At 41.9% G+C, this 14,874-nt stretch overlaps 1 pseudogene; it reads left to right on the forward strand.

Moving 5' to 3' along the window:
• Window positions 1-13,921: 13,921 nt before the first annotated feature.
• On the forward strand, window positions 13,922-14,543 carry LOC116074856 (annotated as a pseudogene).
• The last annotated feature ends 331 nt before the right edge of the window (window positions 14,544-14,874 follow it).

Below are 14,874 nucleotides of genomic sequence, written 5' to 3' on the forward strand. Positions count from 1 at the left end.
CAAATACAACATAAGAAATATTTTCAAGAGTTTCTATAGTAGTTTTCAGACTTCTAATCTTTCTGGTTGTTGTTGTTGTTATTATTATTTTACAAATTCACTCTACATCCTACTCATTATCCCTCCACGTAGTCACCCCCTGCCACAATTCTTCCCCCAATTCCACCTCTCCTTCTCTGAATTGGTTGTGAACTCCCTGTGAATCCCCCAATACCAGAATTTCAAGTCTCTGTGAGGCAAGCAAATCTTCTCCCACTGAGGCCAGGTAAGGCCTCAATTTTTATAGATGAGCTATTAATACACATCCCACATGCAGGCAACAGCTTTTGGGATAGCCCCCACTCCTGTTGTTCAGGATCCACATGAATACCAAGCAACACATCAGTTACATATATGTAGGAATGCATAGGTCCTGCCCATATAGGTTCTTTGGTTGGTGGTTCAATCTCTGAGAGTAACAAGGGTCCTGATTAGATGACTCTGTTGGTCTTCCTGTAAAGTTCCTATCCTCTTACAGGCTGCAATCATTGTTCCTGTTTTTACATAAGTGTCCCCAAGGTCCATCCACTGTTTTTCTGTGGGTATCTGTCAGTTGCTGGGTAAAGCTTCTCAGAAGACAGCCATAGATTCTTGTCTGCAAGCAGAGCAGAGTATCATGAATAATGCCAGTGATGGGTGTTTGTCAATGTGATGAGTTTCAAGTAGGGCTGGTGATTGTCTGGTCATTCACTCAGTCTCTGCTATATCATCCCTGTCTGCAAGCATAGCAGAGTACCATGAATAGTCCCAGGGATTGGTGTTTGCCAACGTGATGAGTCTCAAGTTAAGCTGGTGATTGGTTGGTCATTCACTCAGTCTCTGCTCTATCCCACATGCCAGCATTTCTTAAAGACAGAATAAATCTTTGGTTGAAATTTATATGGGTGGATTGCTGGACCTATGGCTCCATTGGGGTTCCTGCCTGGCTATAGAAGGTGGCTACTTCAGGTGCCATATCCTCAATGTAGTGAATCATAGTAAAACACACCTCCATGGATTCTGGGACACCTCCCACATCCCAGGTCTCTTTCTTTTCCTGGAGAGGCCACCTACCTTCATGCTCCTGTCAACTGCAGATTTCTATTTATTCTCCTGGCTATCTGGCATCCCTGCTATCCCTCCCTATACATGATCTGGAACCCCCCCATCCCCATTCTCTACCCTATCCCTCTCATCCAGCTTCTCACTTCCATCTGCCTCTTAGGACAATTTTATTCCCCCTTCTAAGTGAGATTCAAGCATCCTTGCTTGTGCCTTTCTTCTTGTTTACCTTCTTTAACTGGCTTTGTTGACTGTGTTCTTTCATGGGCTTTCAGTCATCTGGATGGCTTTGATTCCTGGATGTTCCTATTGTAGTAGGTACTGGGATGGGGGTTAACTTTGATGGTCCTATTGTGGCAGGCTTCTGATGGGAATCCTTGAGCTGTATCATTGGAGAACTACGGGTCTGTGTGGTTTAGTACCTGCAAGTTTGTATGGTTCAGTTGTTACAGATCTGATGAAGTACAGCAGAGAGTTGGCAGGAGAATGGAGGTCTACCTGGGCTATTAGTCTGCTGAGGGCAGCTTGGCATGTCCAGAAGACTCACCAAGTAGGGAAGATGGGTTGGGAAAGGGAAGCTAATTTGTATAGTTGAGGCTCAGCGGGTCTGACAAGGATGGGGGATAGGTGGCCAAAGAATGCAGGTCCCCTTGGGATAGTAGACTGCTCAGGGCAGCTCTGCTTGCTCCAGAGGACTCAGCAAGCAGGAAGATGGGTCAGGGGAGGAAAGCTTACCTATATGGTTCAGTATCCACAGGTCTACTGAACTTGGGGGAAGGTGTCCCTATGATAGCAGGCCACAGCTACTCAGGACACTCAGGACACTCAGGACACTCAGGACAGCTCAGTTCGTTTCAAAGGACTCAGGAAACTTCTATTATTTTTTTATTAGATATTTTCTTTACTTACATGTCATATGATTTCTCCTTTCCCAGTTTCCCCTCAAAAAAAAAAAAAACTACTACCAACAACAAGAACAAACCCCTGTTGCCTCCCCCCTCCCCCTGCTTGCCACACCACCCTCTACCAATTATTGGCCCTGGCATTCCCCTACACTGGGGCACAGAACCTTCACAGGACCAAGGGCCTCTCCTCCCATTTATGATCAAATTTGCAATCCTCTACTATACACACGCTGCCAGAACAATCAAACCCCTCCATGTGCAGTCCTTGGTTGGTGGTTGAGATCCTGGGAGCTCTGAGGGTACTAGTTAGGTCATATTGTTGTTCGTCCTAAGGGGATGCAAACCCCTCAGCTCCATTGGTCCTTTCTCTAACTCCTTCACTGGGGACCTTGTACTCAGTTCAATGGATGTCTGTGAGCCTCTACTCTGTATTAGTCAGATACTGTCAGAGCCTCTCAGGAGACAGCTATATCATGCTGGATTTTCCTTCCTTCAGTCTCTGCTGCATAGTTAGTCTCTGCAACTCCCTCCATGGGTATTTTGTTCCCCCCTTTAAGAAGGAATGCAATGTCCACCTTTGGTCTTCCTTCTTCTTGAGTTTCTTGTGGTTTGTGGGTTGTTCTTCCTGTATTCCAAACTTCTGGACTAATAACCACTTATCAGAGAGTGCATACCATGTGTGTTCTTTTGTGATTGAGTTACCTCACTCAAGATGATATTCTCCAGATCCATCCATTTCTCTAAGAATTTCATAAATTCATTGTTTTTAATAGCTGAGTAGTACTCCACTGTGTAGATATACCACAATTTCTGTATCCATTCCTCTATTGAGGGATATCTGGGTTGTTTCCAGTTTCTGGCTATTATAAATAAGGCTGCTATGAACATGGTGGAGCATGTGTCCTTATTACATGTTGGAGCATCTTCTGGGTATATGCCCAGGAGTGGTATAGCTGGGTCCTCTGGTAGAAGTATGTCCAGTTTCCGGAGGAACCACCAAACTGATTTCCAGAGTGGTTGTTCCAGCTTGCAATCCCACCAGCAATGAAGTAATGTTCCTCTTTCTCCACAACCTCTCCAGCATCTGCTGTCACCTGAGTGTTTTATCTTAGCCAATCTGACTGGTGTGAGGTTGAATACAATGTTTAAAATATTAATATTCAAAAACCCATAGGCCACGTAGTCCTTGGAAGCAGGTATGTTAGATTGTAGGTGATTGCACCAACCCAAAGGGCATTCAGCAGGGACCTAGGGCAGGGGAGAGATACTGAGGGGGACAAAAGACACAAAGAATGAAAGCAAGACAGTTGTCTGATCAAGCTCTGAAAGACTTTACTTCAGGGATGGCAACATAAAACAAAAGGAAGCTTCAAGTGAGGGGTCAAGGGCTCAGGGCTTTCTGCAGGCCAGTTGGCAATCTTCAGTTCCTGGAACCAATGGTCACAGTGTCCTCCACATCCACAAATATTCTTGCTGTCAGACTACACATGCTCTCTCAGGGCTGTATGTGTAAGCTAGTAAATTTCCACAAGGCCATGGTTAAGGCCATGGCTCCCAGCATCTCCTCCTTTTTTATCACGTTTAATTGATGCCTGAAGGAACTGAGGTAATCATACAGTTGCCTCATCCTTGAATGAGTGGGCATTAACCAGTGGGGGGAGCATTGACCTGATTCCTCCCATGGGTCAGATTATCATTATGTCCCACAGTCATGGCTCTTGGTATCTTTTGGGGAGGGGAAGAAGAGCCTTAGAAAATCCTTAGGATAAATTTAAAGAACAGATACCAATCTCCTTACAAACCAGGTTTGTCTCACAGGGAATCCAGGGATGGCATATGTGGGACTTTCCCCTGTGGTGCTTAACCTGGAAGCCCACACTGGTGCCCATACTGCATTCATTTTTTCCAGAACTGTTGGGCCCTATTTGGCCCTGGTTTGGGCCTTGAGGACAAACCTGAGTCTTGCTCAAGTTTTGTAAACTGTCTCAGTCACTTCTGTAGTGGAGTGACTCAGCACAACCTGCTTAAGCCTGCCTTTGCCTAGCTGCTGCTGAAGTAGAGTAACTGTTGGCTCTGTTAGTCACTCCATATCCTTCATCAACTTTCCCCTCCCCCTAAGTCATCTCACCTCAGCAGAAAACTCTGCCTCCTCTCTCAGCCCTTTATAAAGAAAAGATTGATACATTAGAATGAGTTCCTGCTTTGACAGACTCCCAGCTTGGTGTAGTTATTCTCTGGAGGCAGGAGATCCGAGCCACAACACTCACCATCCTGCTCAGCCCCAAGAGGCTCAGCTGGATGGGGTTCTCTTCCTCTTACCTGGTTCTGCCAGAAGAGATCCTGCCTGGCACAGAACCAGTATGCACAGGTCTGAATCCTATGAAGCTCCTAAAGGAGAATTATCAACCTCAGGTTGGCCTCCATCAGCCAAATTAAGTCTATGATAATAAATTTGCAAGGGTCTTGATGCCATGGAATCAATCTGATGTTTTATAAAGCCGATTGTATGAGGGTCTAATTTTTGCACAAAGACAAATATATCCAGATAAGTCTGTCTTTGCCTTGTACGGCCATAGAGAGCTGCATTAGTGTTCTCATAAGACAATTGTGTAACAAAAGGAACCCCTTTTTGAGGGTCTCTGAAAATTCTACTAGCTGTTTTTAGTGGTACGAACTCCTTGAAACAGTTTATCAGGAGCCTGTTTGATATGAAATAAATTCTCACTAAGATCTCCTTTCCAACCTTGAGGGGTTAAATTTTGCTTTTACCACTGTATCCAATAAAGCTTATGCAAAAGGAGCATTGGGCTAATATTAGCCACAGTTGTTTTTAATTATTATTACTCTGGCAATCATCCAAATTACAAAATATGGGTGAGTTAAGAATCCTGAGCTTGTGATCAAACTGCAAACTGCAGCCAATAGAACACTGGCAATTTTAACCATACCTTTTAAGTTTCTGTTGTAATATTAAGGTATAACCACAACTTTTGGAAAGTAAAACCCAATTTTGAACAATCTATTTTTTTTATTTAAATCAATGTCAAAAGCATTACTGACACGTTACAAAGTTTGGCTGCCAATTCTTACATATGAATGCATGACAGTGCAACTTTTAATGCTTCATTACATTGTTGTAAATCTTATCCCTTATAAGTCTAGTTCCTAGGATAAGAATTACATAAAATATAATCCCAATTTAGAAGTATCTTCAAAAACCTGAGTTGACTCATGCCATATGTTGTTTAGAATGATTCCAACCCTGAGTTACCAATGGTAAGCTAATTTTCTGTTACCAATGTTACAAGCAAAAAGCTGTTGGCCCCTTTAAGAGCAGCTTGTGTAGACAATCAGCCTCTAGCAGGGCTTTTTCAGCAGTGCTTCACTCCCAGCCTTAGTGCATCAGTTTACAAGCCATAGGCTTATCAGCTTCTGCTTTGCAAATTGAGACTGCCTTTTAAACAAGTTAAACTAAATCAAAGAATGGACAGCCAGCAGATAAAGTTTTAACCATTTTTTCCCAACATGAAACAAGAACAACAATCATTCAAAAATAAAACAAAAACAAACATAAATTGACAGACATATGGACAGATTGGTGCACTAAGGACAGACAATAGACAGAGAGGGAAGAGAATTTGATGTCTTAAGGGGACCCAGATATCCTAACCAGAACTGAATATATCTCCAGTATGAGCCAGAGAAAAAGCAGGACATCTACCCATTTCTTCCTGTCCCCAGGAGAGCTCTGAAAGAGCTTAAATTTATTTTCCTTCTCATTTGCTAAAAACGTCCCAGAGAAAGACAACTCCATTTCTGAAAACTATTCTCTCTCTTTTTAACTACTTCTTGAATATATAGCCAATGTTCACAAACTTTGAAAAAAAAATTTTTTTCTTAACCTATATTCCTCGTGTCTTGAGGGACTCCTTGAAACCCTTTAAAAACAATTCATGCTTACGTAATGCTTGTGCCATAGTTGCACCACTCTTCATACCGTTCTCGGATCAATATTACAGGTGGGTGACCTGCGGTGATCTCTATGTGGATCTTCACTCACTTCCTGATGAAGTGGTGATCCTATGCAAGGGAGAACATCATCTTGGGGAGTAGTAGTCTTCTCAGACCCCAAACCCAGGGGCCCCACACTGAGCATCAGTTGCCCCAACATGCAGGGCATTCAGTAGGGACCTAGGGCAGGGAAGAGAAACTGAGGGGGACAAAAGACACAAAGAATGAGAGCAAGACAGTTGTCTAATCAAGCTCTGAAAGACTTTACTTCAGGGATGGCAATATAAAACAAAAGCAAACTTCAAGGGAGTGGGGCAAGAGCTTGGGGGCTTTCTTAAGGCCAGCTGACTATCTTAAGTTCCTGGAACCAATGGTCACAGTGTCCTCCACACCCACAAATACTCTTGCTGTTAGACTATACATGTTCTCTCAGGGCTGCATGTGTAAGCTAGTAATTTTCCACAAGGCCATGGTTAAGGCCATGGCTCCTGGCAGGGGATGTGTAATTCAACCTTGTGAAGAAGATTAGATCAGAGAAGGAGGAGAGAACAGAAGCTCTAGGGTTCCTTCTGGTCTCTCTGGCCTGGTGTCCTGAGCAGACCTCGGATGCAAGCTCTGCAGCCAGTCCCACAACACCCAGAAGAAGCTCCACTCCCAGGCATTGTGACACTCTCAGGATCAGAGGTAAGGAGGACCTAACATCTGTCCCAACAACAGGAGTAAATGGGACCTGTGGGATCAGGCACACAGGAACTCCACCTGCAGAGTGGCTCAGGTTGCTTCTGGTTTCTCTGGGCTGGTGTCCTTAGTGGACCATGGGCGCAAGCTCTGCAGCCAGTCCCACAAAACTCAGAGGAAGCTCCACTTCCAGGCACTCTGACACTGTCAGAATCAGAGGTGAGGAGGGCACAACATCTGTCCCAACACCGGGACACAGGATCCCAGAATCACAGGATCACAGAGACAGCCTGACTCTGAGAAGTTCTGATACAAGCAGGATCACAGGAAGGACTGACTCCAGTGAGATTTAGCAAGGGCAGGTAGCACAAGAGATAACCAGATGGCAGGGAACAAGCATAAGAAAATAAACAACACAAACCAAGGTTACTTGGCATCATTCAAACCCAATTCTCCCACCATAGCAAGTCCTAGACACACTGTCACACCGGAAACGCAAAATTCAGACCTAAAATCGCTTATTATGATGATGATACAGGACCTTGAAAAAGACATAACTAGCACCCTCAAAGAAATACAGAACACAGTAAACAGCTAGAAGCCCTTCAAGAAGAAACACAAAAATCTCTTAAATAACTACAGGAAAACACAATCAAACAGGTGAAGGAAATGAGCAAAACCATCCAGTTTCTAAAAATTGAAATAGAAACAATAAAGAAATCAGAAAGAGAGACAACCCTGGAGATGCAAAACCTAGGAAAGAAACCAGGAGTCATAGATGCAAGCATCACCAACAGAATACAAGAAATAGAAGAGAGAATCTCGGGGCAGAAGACACCATAGAAAACATTGACACAACAGTCAAAGAAAATGCAAAAAGGAAAAATCTCCTAACCCAAAACATCCAGGAAATCCAGGACACAATGAAAAGACCAAACCTAAGAATAATAGGTATAGAAGAGAGTGAAGACTCCCAAGGTAATGGGCCAGTAAATATCTTTAACAAAATTATAGAAGAAAACTTCCCTAACCTAAAGAAAGAGATGACCATGAACATACAAGAAGCCTACAGAACTTCAAATAGACTGGACCAGAAAAGAAATTCCTCCTGTCACATAATAATTGAAACACCAAATGCATTAAACAAAGAATTTTAAAAGCAGTAAGGGAAAAAAGGCAAGTAACATATAAAAGCAGACCTATCAGAATTACACCAGACTTCTCACCAGAGACTATGAAAGCTAGAAGATCCTGGGCAGATGTCATACAGACCCTACAAGAACACAAATGCCAGCCCAGGCTACTATACCCAGAAAAATTATCAATTACCATAGATGGAGAAAACAAGATATTCCATGAGAAAACAAAATTTACACAATATCTTTCTACAAATCCAGCTCTACAAAGGCTAATAGATGGAAAACATCAACATAAGGAACAAAACTACACCCTAGAAGAAGCAAGAAAGTACTCCTTCAATCAATCCACACAAATCTAATTCCACCTCTTATAAAAAAAATCAGGAAGTGACAATTACCTTTTCTTAATATGAAAATTAATATTACCAACATATCCTAAGTGATTGAAATCCAAAAATATGAGGAATTAGAAATTTGTTGATTGTCATCCAATGGTCTCTCTAATTTAGTAATAGGAGAAATAGGTCCAATATTGTACAATCTATATATACTTTCAGCTTGTTTGCTTGTGACAGTGTCTGGCTGTGTACAACATAAGGGTCTTGAGATCTTGCTTCTCCTATCACAGCCTCTCTATTAGTAGTATTGTTTATTTCATATTTTTACACTATACTATGGTTTTCAGAACAGCTTATATATTTCAAAAGTATTTATATACCTAAGGGAGACATAGACAATTAACTTGGGAGGTGGCTTGTAGGAAAGAGAACAAAGAGTGAGACTGAATGCTTTGCTTGACATTTGTAGCTCTTGTATCAAGTTTGAAAAAGAGGACTTTACAAGTTACTCTTTCTCTGAGATGAATGCTTTTCCAAATTATCATAGCCAATGAATCAGATTCTTACCCACACCTAATGTCTGTGCCACCCAAGCAGAACCATGGTTCAATGAATCAGTTGATGAATGACTTTATGGATAGACTATCTTAATACACATACCATTTCTTAAATGAATGTAACTTGTTCTCTGTGGCCTGAGAATAGTCACTCACTCAAGTCAAATAGTTTTGACCATAGCAGGAAGTCTGTATCCAAAAATTGAGCCTACAATTTATTCATTGGCACAGCAGAACTGTCAACTCTCAGCTTAGCTACGATGGAGGTAAAATTCTTCAGTGATTTGAGGGTCATTGAAGTACAGCCTTATTAAAATGAAATCCAATGTCTAAAAATTGTTCTTATTTTGGCCTTGTACCACAGTAAGAGCAAAGATTTTAAACTCTACTAAATACAAAACAAACAAACAAACAAACAAAAGATTAGATAGGGAGGCACCATTAGGTTCTTTGATTACTAGAAGAGTCCTGATCTTGTAAACACAGTATTAGATCTAAGATGGCCCCTATAACACCAGTGAGAAAGCCACAAGATCCAAGGCCTGGATGGTGGCTGGTCCCCCTCTTTTCATAAAAGTTTTTACAAGGGATGATACCCTCCCATCCTCCTTTATTATCCCACCTCCAATCCTTGTGAGTGACCTCATCAGGAAGGGCTTTCTCTGGGGTACAGTGAAAATGTTGCAAGATACAACCGGCTGAGGATTCAGAGTCTTGGGATTGGTTCAACCACTGTATATATGCAAGTGCATTTCAAAATACATTCAGATAAGCACCCTAATGTAGGTCTCTGGAGTCTGACTTCCTGGGATTCATCATGTGACTCTGTCACCTCTCAACACCATTAATACGTCTCCCTCCATTCCTTCAAGTTCAATGCCCCAAACCCAACTTTATTTCAGAACTTTATTGCAGTTACTGACACCCAACTCTAACACATTATGTAGACTTCCAATCTTCCTTTTCCCAACAAATTCCACCCAGGCTCCAACATCATCAGGAATTCTCTGAGATCCTACAGGTTACTCCTACAAGAATAAAGACTAATTGTGGATCTATAAGGCTCCCTCTTTTCCACTCTCTTTTATGCCAAATCCAATTCTTCAGTCTCACTCCCATCTCTGTAGCAGATCACCTCAATTCTGACTCTATCTCCAGCACACCTTGCAGATGATCATCTTAACCTTCCTCCATACTCACTGTCTTATCTCAGACCCAACTTCATCAGGATTTTTTTAGGAATATGCCAACCTAGCCTGACTGTGAAGCAAACAAGCCAGTGAAGCAGGTAGGTAAGATTTAGATATTCGCATGCCTTTCTTTTCTCCATAACCAATCACCTATCTCCGTACCAGCTATGTAGCAGACTACATTTTTTTTTGCCTCACCTCACGTTCTGTCTCTGTTCCTAGGAGACAGAGCTTATTCGGGTAGAACAGCATGCTTTCTTCCTTCTTTTGGGCCCTCTCTTTCCCCAATCCCTAGCACATTCCCATTCATAAGTGTCAGTTCCAAAATTCTAGAAATGTATTTTATCTGAAACATGTAGTGCCACAAAAAATAGGATCACAGAAGAATTTCTTCCCTGACAAAACACAGCCACCACACTCTCCTAAGGATCAGAGAGGGAAAAAGAAACAAAGAAAAAAAAACACCCACCCAGCACAAAGAAGAGCAGATATCAGCACCCAGAATTATAATCTTCTATAGAACTACAAATTATGCAATAAATAAATGTCAGGAAAACATGTTTCTACAGTCTAGCAACAGTATTATAGAAGGTCTCTAGTATTGCAATGTAGCTGAAGTAGAAGAAAAAGAATTTAAAATGGCCTTTATGAAAAGAATAGAGGTCCTTAAAGGGAAAATGAATAGATCTCTTAAAAGAAATCTGTGAAAATATACACAGTGGAAGAAAATGAGCAAAGAAGTTCAAGAACTGAATATAGACATAAAGCAATAAAGAAAATCTAAAATGAGGAAATTCTGGAAATGAAAAAAATTAGGAACTCAAAGAACTTCAGAGAAAAGCCTAACTAACAGAATGCAAGAGATGGAAGACAGAATCTCAGGCATTGAAGGCATGATCGAAGAAATGGATACCCTGGGCAAGGAAAATATTAAATCTAAAATAATCCTGGGAGGCAGAGGTAGGCGGGTTTCTGAGCTCCAGGACAGCCAGGTCTATACAGAGAAACTCTGTCTCAAAAAGCCAAAAAAAAAAAAAAAAAAAAAAAAAAAAAAAAAAAAAAGAAAGAAAGAAAGAAAGAAAAAACCCTAACGTAATCCAAGGACAAAACATGCAGGAAATCTAGAACATTGTGAAAATAACAAAACTAAGAATAATAAGAATAGAAGAAGGTAGGGAGAGCCTAGACAAGGAACATTGAGTTGAGTTGGGGAGTGAAGAGAGAGAAGAGGGAGAGAATATGGGGAAAAGCTGCTAAAATTGAAGGCCATTTGAGACCACATGTATAGGCTTCTAAAACCTAGTACAGTAGAAGCTTTCTAAGTATATGCATATATGAAGGTTATCTAAATGATATCACCGAATAATGGGGAAAGAGAGAGCCCAGACGTCTATATCTTGTCACCAAACAAAGCTTCCAGTAAGAGGATTGGGTTATATCTAATTGAGTTGTATGGTTAACAGTGTCCATGGAAATGTCCTATTAACCTAGACTGTTGCCCAGACAATATATTGATCTCCTCAAACTGACAGCAAGGCCTCATTTCTGAAGACATGGACATACACAACTCCCTGATGAAGGAGACATTGAGCAGATGCTTACATAGAACATTAACCCTATGTGCTAGAATCTTTGCTACAGGAAGGTTCTCTGTACATTACAAAAAGAGAAACATAAAGACTAAACCAGCCACAAGCTCTTTGATCTATAATGGTATTCTATCTATAGGATATGCTAGAGCAAATGTGTTGGCTAATTTTATGTCAACTTGACACATTTTAGAGTCATAAGTGAAGGAACCTCAACTTCAACTGTTGACACCATATCTGGAGTCTATGCATGGTCCCCTGGTTGAGGTATGGGGCCACCCATCCATCTCCAAAATTTTAACCTAGAATTGCTCCTGTCTAAATGAAATACAGGGACAAAGAGTGGAGCAGATACTGAAGGAAAGGCCATCCAGAAATTGCCCTGCCTGGGGATCCATCCCACATGCAGACACTAAACCAAAACACTATTGATGATGCCAAAAAGTGCTTGCTGGAAAGATCCTGATAGAGCTGTCTCCTGAGAGGCTCTGCCAGATCCTAACCAATATAGATGTGGATGCTTGTAGCCAACCATCAAATTGACCACAGGGACCCCAATGGGGGAATTTGGAGAAAGACTGAAGGAGCTGAACAGGCCTTATCTGGCATCAATGGGAGAGGAGGGCCTTGGTCCTGCAAAGACCTGATGCCCCAGTGGAGAGAAATGCTAGGGCAGTGAAGCAGGAGTAGGTAGGTATGTAGGGGAGCACTCTCATAGAAGTAGGATAAGAAGGGCATAGGATATGGGGTTTCCAGAGAAAAACAGGAAAGGGGATAACATTTGAAATATAAATAAATAAATATCCAATTAAAAAATGCCTCCCTAAGATCTGGCTGTAGGGCACTTTCTTTTTCCCTTCCTTCCTTCCTTCCTTCCTTCGAAATAATTATTTATGCATATAGTGGAATATATTGAAATTACACTCATACAGATTTCTATAGAAGATTTATATTACTATTTAGTTCGTGTGTATCATTTTAAATTATTTCAGAATCAAATACATGCTTGTAACATGCCAAGCTAATGTTTTTTAATTTATTTAAACATTGACTACCATGTATTTGATTTAATTAATTAATTAGTTAATTAACTTTACATCCCAATTGCTGCTTCCCTTCCCTAGAAAGTGAAGGCATGAAGAGTGTGAGAAACAGAGGGAATAACAGCCATGAAGAAAACAAGGCCATCTAAATCAAATTGAGCAAAGCTCAGATGACCACAAAGATACTGAGGCAGCATTCACAGAGCCTACATGGCTCTGCTCCAGGTCCTCTATATAGATATAGTATGGCTTCCAATTCAGTGTTGTTATGGGATTCCTGAGTGTGTAACTCAATGGGTCTCTGATTTTTGTGCCTCTTCTTTGGCATTTTCTTTCTGTGTCCTGTCCAACTTCAATATGATAATTTTTGTTTTACCTTATGATATCTTATTTTGTTTTATTTTAATATTATCTCTTAGAAACTTGTTATATTCTAATCAGAGACAGAAGCAAGTGGATCCAGATGGGAGGAGAGATGGGGAGGTATTGGTCCACCTCGACCAGCAAGAAAGACGCGATCCACGAGCTCTTCTTTTAGCAGTTTATTCAGGAACCTTCAACAGTCTTCAGCACCAAGGGCAATGCCCTCGGCCGTTAAGCACTCCCAAGCTTAGCCAATCCCAATGGGCCACGTGGCAAAAGTGGATAGGTCACCAAATGAGGAAGCAACCAAGGGCAGCAAGCTTAGCCAAATAAGGGCTTTGTTTATGAGACCGCTCACTCTAGGGATGGTGGAAGCCAGCGCTGTCTTGGGGCATGGCTCAAGCAGCTTTCCACAAATTAAACTGATGGACAATTGAGCACCTCTTAAATGTTTTCTAGAAATTCACATGTTTCTTTTGAGACTTTTGTTTGGTTTTACACACCCCTCTTTTAAAATTGCTTTATCATTTTTTATTAAATAATGTATTTGTTCACTTTATATTTCAATTGCAGCATCCCTTCCCTCTTGTACTCCCAGTCCCACCATCTCCCCCTCCACTCACCCATTTCCCCTCTCTTCTTTCTCTTCAGAGAAGGGAAGGCCTCCTATGGATACCAACAAGCCTTGGTATATCAAGATTAATTAGGACTAGATACATTTTCTCCTATTCAGCCTAGAAAAGGCAGCCCTGTTAGGGGATAGTGATCCAAAGGCAGGCAGCAGAGTCAGAGATAGTCTCTACTCCAATTGTTAGGGGACCCACATTAAGACCAAACTAGTGAGATGGCTCAGCAGTTAAGAGCACTGACTGCTCTTCCAGAGGTCCTGAGTTCAAGTCCTACCAACCACATGATGGCTCAAAACCATCCATAATGAGATCTGACACCCACTTCTGATGTGTCTGAAGACAGCTACAGTGTACTTACATATAATAATAAATAAATCTTTTTTAAAAATAAAAGACCGCTCTTTCTCTTCCGGTCCCAGGCGCTGCGGGAGCCGCGGCTTACCGTACAGACATGGCCAAGTCCAAGAACCACACCACACACAATCAGTCCCACAAATGGCACAGAAATGGCATCAAGAAACCCCGGTCACAAAGATATGAGTCTTTAAAGGGGGTTGACCCCAAGTTCCTGAGGAATATGCGCTTTGCCAAGAAGCACAACAAGAAAGGCCTGAAGAAGATGCAGGCCAACAACGCAAAGGCAGTGAGTGCACGCGCAGAGGCTATCAAGGCCCTGGTGAAGCCTCAGGTCGTCAAGCCCAAGATGCCAAAGGGTCCCAGCCGCAAACTCAGCCGTCTGGCGTTCATCGCTCACCCCAAGCTTGGGAAGAAGATTCGAAGCTACATGGCTAAGGGTCAAAGGCTCTGCCAACCAAAGCCCAAGGTTCAAACAAAGGCAGGGGCCAAAGCACCAGCTAAGGCCCAGGCTGCAGCTCCAGCCCAGGCTCCCAAAGGTGCCCAGGCCCCTGTGAAAGCCCCATAGAAAAGGCTCCTGCCAGTGTGAAGATAGATGGACTGCTGTGACACACCTACTTACACAGTTTGCAGATGACCAGTGTCCTATGCTGTTTTTACAAATAAACTCAAGGCAAGATCTGTTAAAAAAAAAAAAAAAAAAAAAAAAAAAAAAAAAAAAAAAAAAAAAAAAAAAAAAGACCAAGCTATAAGAGGCCTAGGCACATCCCATGCATGGCCTCTGGTTGTGGTTCAGTCTATGTGAACCCCCATTGGCCTAGGTTAACTGATTCTCAATGTTGTGGTGTTCTTGACCTTTCTGGTTCCTTCAATCATTCCTCTCTTTTTTCCATGAGAATCTCTATGCTCTGCCTAATGTTTGGCTCTGTATCTTTCCATCTGTTTTCTTCTGTTTCTGAGCTGTGGGTGAAACCACTCAGATGACAGGTACTAGGCTC

This window comes from Mastomys coucha, unplaced genomic scaffold, assembly GCF_008632895.1.
Source record: "Mastomys coucha isolate ucsf_1 unplaced genomic scaffold, UCSF_Mcou_1 pScaffold3, whole genome shotgun sequence".
In the NCBI taxonomy this organism is placed as follows: domain Eukaryota; kingdom Metazoa; phylum Chordata; class Mammalia; order Rodentia; family Muridae; genus Mastomys; species Mastomys coucha.